Below are 5000 nucleotides of genomic sequence, written 5' to 3'. Positions count from 1 at the left end.
CAAATAGCCCAATTTTGGCAGCAGATTTCGCTTACGGCCATACCACCTTGAGAACGCCCGAACTCGTCTGATCTCGGAAGCTAAGCAGGGTCGGGCCTGGTTAGTACTTGGATGGGAGACCGCCTGGGAATACCAGGTGCTGTAAGCTTTATGTAGTTTACTACCCTAATGTTCTAACCATTCAAATAGCCCAATTTTGGCAGCAGATTTCGCTTACGGCCATACCACCTTGAGAACGCCCGAACTCGTCTGATCTCGGAAGCTAAGCAGGGTCGGGCCTGGTTAGTACTTGGATGGGAGACCGCCTGGGAATACCAGGTGCTGTAAGCTTTATGTAGTTTACTACCCTAATGTTCTAACCATTCAAATAGCCCAATTTTGGCAGCAGATTTCGCTTACGGCCATACCACCTTGAGAACGCCCGAACTCGTCTGATCTCGGAAGCTAAGCAGGGTCGGGCCTGGTTAGTACTTGGATGGGAGACCGCCTGGGAATACCAGGTGCTGTAAGCTTTATGTAGTTTACAACCCTAATGTTCTAACCATTCAAATAGCCCAATTTTGGCTGCAGATTTCGCTTACGGCCATACCACCTTGAGAACGCCCGAACTCGTCTGATCTCGGAAGCTAAGCAGGGTCGGGCCTGGTTAGTACTTGGATGGGAGACCGCCTGGGAATACCAGGTGCTGTAAGCTTTATTGTTTAAAAAAAAAAAAAAAAAAAAAGAGTCAATGAAATGTTTCAAAAATCCTAAATTGTCTTTTTTCCCCTCAAAATTCCTGAAATAGTCTCTCAGTTTCTTCAGAAAGCCTGAAAGAGTCTCTTTTTTTTCTTCTTCAAATAGCCCAATTTTGGCAGCAGATTTCGCTTACGGCCATACCACCTTGAGAACGCCCGAACTCGTCTGATCTCGGAAGCTAAGCAGGGTCGGGCCTGGTTAGTACTTGGATGGGAGACCGCCTGGGAATACCAGGTGCTGTAAGCTTTATGTAGTTTACTACCCTAATGTTCTAACCATTCAAATAGCCCAATTTTGGCAGCAGATTTCGCTTACGGCCATACCACCTTGAGAACGCCCGAACTCGTCTGATCTCGGAAGCTAAGCAGGGTCGGGCCTGGTTAGTACTTGGATGGGAGACCGCCTGGGAATACCAGGTGCTGTAAGCTTTATGTAGTTTACTACCCTAATGTTCTAACCATTCAAATAGCCCAATTTTGGCAGCAGATTTCGCTTACGGCCATACCACCTTGAGAACGCCCGAACTCGTCTGATCTCGGAAGCTAAGCAGGGTCGGGCCTGGTTAGTACTTGGATGGGAGACCGCCTGGGAATACCAGGTGCTGTAAGCTTTATTGTTTAAAAAAAAAAAAAAAAAAAAGAGTCAATGAAATGTTTCAAAAATCCTAAATTGTCTTTTTTCCCCTCAAAATTCCTGAAATAGTCTCTCAGTTTCTTCAGAAAGCCTGAAAGAGTCTCTTTTTTTTCTTCTTCAAATAGCCCAATTTTGGCTGCAGATTTCGCTTACGGCCATACCACCTTGAGAACGCCCGAACTCGTCTGATCTCGGAAGCTAAGCAGGGTCGGGCCTGGTTAGTACTTGGATGGGAGACCGCCTGGGAATACCAGGTGCTGTAAGCTTTATGTAGTTTACTACCCTAATGTTCTAACCATTCAAATAGCCCAATTTTGGCAGCAGATTTCGCTTACGGCCATACCACCTTGAGAACGCCCGAACTCGTCTGATCTCGGAAGCTAAGCAGGGTCGGGCCTGGTTAGTACTTGGATGGGAGACCGCCTGGGAATACCAGGTGCTGTAAGCTTTATGTAGTTTACAACCCTAATGTTCTAACCATTCAAATAGCCCAATTTTGGCAGCAGATTTCGCTTACGGCCATACCACCTTGAGAACGCCCGAACTCGTCTGATCTCGGAAGCTAAGCAGGGTCGGGCCTGGTTAGTACTTGGATGGGAGACCGCCTGGGAATACCAGGTGCTGTAAGCTTTATGTAGTTTACTACCCTAATGTTCTAACCATTCAAATAGCCCAATTTTGGCAGCAGATTTCGCTTACGGCCATACCACCTTGAGAACGCCAGAACTCGTCTGATCTCGGAAGCTAAGCAGGGTCGGGCCTGGTTAGTACTTGGTTGGGAGACCGCCTGGGAATACCAGGTGCTGTAAGCTTTATGTAGTTTACTACCCTAATGTTCTAACCATTCAAATAGCCCAATTTTGGCAGCAGATTTCGCTTACGGCCATACCACCTTGAGAACGCCCGAACTCGTCTGATCTCGGAAGCTAAGCAGGGTCGGGCCTGGTTAGTACTTGGATGGGAGACCGCCTGGGAATACCAGGTGCTGTAAGCTTTATGTAGTTTACTACCCTAATGTTCTAACCATTCAAATAGCCCAATTTTGGCAGCAGATTTCGCTTACGGCCATACCACCTTGAGAACGCCCGAACTCGTCTGATCTCGGAAGCTAAGCAGGGTCGGGCCTGGTTAGTACTTGGATGGGAGACCGCCTGGGAATACCAGGTGCTGTAAGCTTTATGTAGTTTACTACCCTAATGTTCTAACCATTCAAATAGCCCAATTTTGGCAGCAGATTTCGCTTACGGCCATACCACCTTGAGAACGCCCGAACTCGTCTGATCTCGGAAGCTAAGCAGGGTCGGGCCTGGTTAGTACTTGGATGGGAGACCGCCTGGGAATACCAGGTGCTGTAAGCTTTATGTAGTTTACAACCCTAATGTTCTAACCATTCAAATAGCCCAATTTTGGCAACAGATTTCGCTTACGGCCATACCACCTTGAGAACGCCCGAACTCGTCTGATCTCGGAAGCTAAGCAGGGTCGGGCCTGGTTAGTACTTGGATGGGAGACCGCCTGGGAATACCAGGTGCTGTAAGCTTTATTGTTTAAAAAAAAAAAAAAAAAAAAAAGAGTCAATGAAATGTTTCAAAAATCCTAAATTGTCTTTTTTCCCCTCAAAATTCCTGAAATAGTCTCTCAGTTTCTTCAGAAAGCCTGAAAGAGTCTCTTTTTTTTCTTCTTCAAATAGCCCAATTTTGGCAGCAGATTTCGCTTACGGCCATACCACCTTGAGAACGCCCGAACTCGTCTGATCTCGGAAGCTAAGCAGGGTCGGGCCTGGTTAGTACTTGGATGGGAGACCGCCTGGGAATACCAGGTGCTGTAAGCTTTATGTAGTTTACTACCCTAATGTTCTAACCATTCAAATAGCCCAATTTTGGCAGCAGATTTCGCTTACGGCCATACCACCTTGAGAACGCCCGAACTCGTCTGATCTCGGAAGCTAAGCAGGGTCGGGCCTGGTTAGTACTTGGATGGGAGACCGCCTGGGAATACCAGGTGCTGTAAGCTTTATGTAGTTTACTACCCTAATGTTCTAACCATTCAAATAGCCCAATTTTGGCAGCAGATTTCGCTTACGGCCATACCACCTTGAGAACGCCCGAACTCGTCTGATCTCGGAAGCTAAGCAGGGTCGGGCCTGGTTAGTACTTGGATGGGAGACCGCCTGGGAATACCAGGTGCTGTAAGCTTTATGTAGTTTACTACCCTAATGTTCTAACCATTCAAATAGCCCAATTTTGGCAGCAGATTTCGCTTACGGCCATACCACCTTGAGAACGCCCGAACTCGTCTGATCTCGGAAGCTAAGCAGGGTCGGGCCTGGTTAGTACTTGGATGGGAGACCGCCTGGGAATACCAGGTGCTGTAAGCTTTATGTAGTTTACTACCCTAATGTTCTAACCATTCAAATAGCCCAATTTTGGCAGCAGATTTCGCTTACGGCCATACCACCTTGAGAACGCCCGAACTCGTCTGATCTCGGAAGCTAAGCAGGGTCGGGCCTGGTTAGTACTTGGATGGGAGACCGCCTGGGAATACCAGGTGCTGTAAGCTTTATGTAGTTTACAACCCTAATGTTCTAACCATTCAAATAGCCCAATTTTGGCTGCAGATTTCGCTTACGGCCATACCACCTTGAGAACGCCCGAACTCGTCTGATCTCGGAAGCTAAGCAGGGTCGGGCCTGGTTAGTACTTGGATGGGAGACCGCCTGGGAATACCAGGTGCTGTAAGCTTTATTGTTTAAAAAAAAAAAAAAAAAAAAAGAGTCAATGAAATGTTTCAAAAATCCTAAATTGTCTTTTTTCCCCTCAAAATTCCTGAAATAGTCTCTCAGTTTCTTCAGAAAGCCTGAAAGAGTCTCTTTTTTTTCTTCTTCAAATAGCCCAATTTTGGCAGCAGATTTCGCTTACGGCCATACCACCTTGAGAACGCCCGAACTCGTCTGATCTCGGAAGCTAAGCAGGGTCGGGCCTGGTTAGTACTTGGATGGGAGACCGCCTGGGAATACCAGGTGCTGTAAGCTTTATGTAGTTTACTACCCTAATGTTCTAACCATTCAAATAGCCCAATTTTGGCAGCAGATTTCGCTTACGGCCATACCACCTTGAGAACGCCCGAACTCGTCTGATCTCGGAAGCTAAGCAGGGTCGGGCCTGGTTAGTACTTGGATGGGAGACCGCCTGGGAATACCAGGTGCTGTAAGCTTTATGTAGTTTACTACCCTAATGTTCTAACCATTCAAATAGCCCAATTTTGGCAGCAGATTTCGCTTACGGCCATACCACCTTGAGAACGCCCGAACTCGTCTGATCTCGGAAGCTAAGCAGGGTCGGGCCTGGTTAGTACTTGGATGGGAGACCGCCTGGGAATACCAGGTGCTGTAAGCTTTATGTAGTTTACTACCCTAATGTTCTAACCATTCAAATAGCCCAATTTTGGCAGCAGATTTCGCTTACGGCCATACCACCTTGAGAACGCCCGAACTCGTCTGATCTCGGAAGCTAAGCAGGGTCGGGCCTGGTTAGTACTTGGTTGGGAGACCGCCTGGGAATACCAGGTGCTGTAAGCTTTATGTAGTTTACTACCCTAATGTTCTAACCATTCAAATAGCCCAATTTTGG

At 47.3% G+C, this 5000-nt stretch overlaps 25 non-coding genes across 25 annotated transcripts; all 25 read left to right on the top strand.

Moving 5' to 3' along the window:
• Window positions 1-29: 29 nt before the first annotated feature.
• On the top strand, window positions 30-148 carry LOC148961043 (5S ribosomal RNA). Its single transcript, XR_016154597.1, has one exon. It is a non-coding gene; the product is annotated as a 5S ribosomal RNA (ribosomal RNA).
• Window positions 149-211: 63 nt separating this feature from the next.
• LOC148961042 (5S ribosomal RNA) lies at window positions 212-330 on the top strand. The gene has a single exon (XR_016154596.1). It is a non-coding gene; the product is annotated as a 5S ribosomal RNA (ribosomal RNA).
• A 63-nt stretch (window positions 331-393) lies between these two features.
• Window positions 394-512, top strand: LOC148961041 (5S ribosomal RNA). Its single transcript, XR_016154595.1, has one exon. It is a non-coding gene; the product is annotated as a 5S ribosomal RNA (ribosomal RNA).
• A 63-nt stretch (window positions 513-575) lies between these two features.
• Window positions 576-694, top strand: LOC148961040 (5S ribosomal RNA). Its single transcript, XR_016154594.1, has one exon. It is a non-coding gene; the product is annotated as a 5S ribosomal RNA (ribosomal RNA).
• Window positions 695-865: 171 nt separating this feature from the next.
• LOC148961039 (5S ribosomal RNA) lies at window positions 866-984 on the top strand. Its single transcript, XR_016154593.1, has one exon. It is a non-coding gene; the product is annotated as a 5S ribosomal RNA (ribosomal RNA).
• Window positions 985-1047: 63 nt separating this feature from the next.
• On the top strand, window positions 1048-1166 carry LOC148961038 (5S ribosomal RNA). Its single transcript, XR_016154592.1, has one exon. It is a non-coding gene; the product is annotated as a 5S ribosomal RNA (ribosomal RNA).
• Window positions 1167-1229: 63 nt separating this feature from the next.
• LOC148961037 (5S ribosomal RNA) lies at window positions 1230-1348 on the top strand. The gene has a single exon (XR_016154590.1). It is a non-coding gene; the product is annotated as a 5S ribosomal RNA (ribosomal RNA).
• A 170-nt stretch (window positions 1349-1518) lies between these two features.
• On the top strand, window positions 1519-1637 carry LOC148961036 (5S ribosomal RNA). The gene has a single exon (XR_016154589.1). It is a non-coding gene; the product is annotated as a 5S ribosomal RNA (ribosomal RNA).
• A 63-nt stretch (window positions 1638-1700) lies between these two features.
• LOC148961035 (5S ribosomal RNA) lies at window positions 1701-1819 on the top strand. Its single transcript, XR_016154588.1, has one exon. It is a non-coding gene; the product is annotated as a 5S ribosomal RNA (ribosomal RNA).
• Window positions 1820-1882: 63 nt separating this feature from the next.
• LOC148961034 (5S ribosomal RNA) lies at window positions 1883-2001 on the top strand. The gene has a single exon (XR_016154587.1). It is a non-coding gene; the product is annotated as a 5S ribosomal RNA (ribosomal RNA).
• A 63-nt stretch (window positions 2002-2064) lies between these two features.
• Window positions 2065-2183, top strand: LOC148961033 (5S ribosomal RNA). Its single transcript, XR_016154870.1, has one exon. It is a non-coding gene; the product is annotated as a 5S ribosomal RNA (ribosomal RNA).
• A 63-nt stretch (window positions 2184-2246) lies between these two features.
• LOC148961032 (5S ribosomal RNA) lies at window positions 2247-2365 on the top strand. The gene has a single exon (XR_016154586.1). It is a non-coding gene; the product is annotated as a 5S ribosomal RNA (ribosomal RNA).
• Window positions 2366-2428: 63 nt separating this feature from the next.
• LOC148961031 (5S ribosomal RNA) lies at window positions 2429-2547 on the top strand. The gene has a single exon (XR_016154584.1). It is a non-coding gene; the product is annotated as a 5S ribosomal RNA (ribosomal RNA).
• Window positions 2548-2610: 63 nt separating this feature from the next.
• Window positions 2611-2729, top strand: LOC148961030 (5S ribosomal RNA). The gene has a single exon (XR_016154583.1). It is a non-coding gene; the product is annotated as a 5S ribosomal RNA (ribosomal RNA).
• Window positions 2730-2792: 63 nt separating this feature from the next.
• LOC148961029 (5S ribosomal RNA) lies at window positions 2793-2911 on the top strand. The gene has a single exon (XR_016154582.1). It is a non-coding gene; the product is annotated as a 5S ribosomal RNA (ribosomal RNA).
• A 172-nt stretch (window positions 2912-3083) lies between these two features.
• LOC148961028 (5S ribosomal RNA) lies at window positions 3084-3202 on the top strand. The gene has a single exon (XR_016154581.1). It is a non-coding gene; the product is annotated as a 5S ribosomal RNA (ribosomal RNA).
• Window positions 3203-3265: 63 nt separating this feature from the next.
• On the top strand, window positions 3266-3384 carry LOC148961027 (5S ribosomal RNA). The gene has a single exon (XR_016154580.1). It is a non-coding gene; the product is annotated as a 5S ribosomal RNA (ribosomal RNA).
• A 63-nt stretch (window positions 3385-3447) lies between these two features.
• Window positions 3448-3566, top strand: LOC148961026 (5S ribosomal RNA). Its single transcript, XR_016154578.1, has one exon. It is a non-coding gene; the product is annotated as a 5S ribosomal RNA (ribosomal RNA).
• Window positions 3567-3629: 63 nt separating this feature from the next.
• LOC148961025 (5S ribosomal RNA) lies at window positions 3630-3748 on the top strand. Its single transcript, XR_016154577.1, has one exon. It is a non-coding gene; the product is annotated as a 5S ribosomal RNA (ribosomal RNA).
• Window positions 3749-3811: 63 nt separating this feature from the next.
• LOC148961024 (5S ribosomal RNA) lies at window positions 3812-3930 on the top strand. The gene has a single exon (XR_016154576.1). It is a non-coding gene; the product is annotated as a 5S ribosomal RNA (ribosomal RNA).
• A 63-nt stretch (window positions 3931-3993) lies between these two features.
• LOC148961023 (5S ribosomal RNA) lies at window positions 3994-4112 on the top strand. Its single transcript, XR_016154575.1, has one exon. It is a non-coding gene; the product is annotated as a 5S ribosomal RNA (ribosomal RNA).
• A 171-nt stretch (window positions 4113-4283) lies between these two features.
• Window positions 4284-4402, top strand: LOC148961022 (5S ribosomal RNA). Its single transcript, XR_016154574.1, has one exon. It is a non-coding gene; the product is annotated as a 5S ribosomal RNA (ribosomal RNA).
• Window positions 4403-4465: 63 nt separating this feature from the next.
• Window positions 4466-4584, top strand: LOC148961021 (5S ribosomal RNA). Its single transcript, XR_016154573.1, has one exon. It is a non-coding gene; the product is annotated as a 5S ribosomal RNA (ribosomal RNA).
• A 63-nt stretch (window positions 4585-4647) lies between these two features.
• On the top strand, window positions 4648-4766 carry LOC148961020 (5S ribosomal RNA). Its single transcript, XR_016154572.1, has one exon. It is a non-coding gene; the product is annotated as a 5S ribosomal RNA (ribosomal RNA).
• Window positions 4767-4829: 63 nt separating this feature from the next.
• LOC148961019 (5S ribosomal RNA) lies at window positions 4830-4948 on the top strand. The gene has a single exon (XR_016154800.1). It is a non-coding gene; the product is annotated as a 5S ribosomal RNA (ribosomal RNA).
• Window positions 4949-5000: the final 52 nt, after the last annotated feature.

Source organism: Pimephales promelas, unplaced genomic scaffold (genome assembly GCF_988280905.1).
Source record: "Pimephales promelas unplaced genomic scaffold, fPimPro1.hap1.1 HAP1_SCAFFOLD_72, whole genome shotgun sequence".
Taxonomy (NCBI): Eukaryota; Metazoa; Chordata; class Actinopteri; order Cypriniformes; family Leuciscidae; genus Pimephales; species Pimephales promelas.
This window is presented reverse-complemented; position numbering and strand designations above follow the sequence as displayed.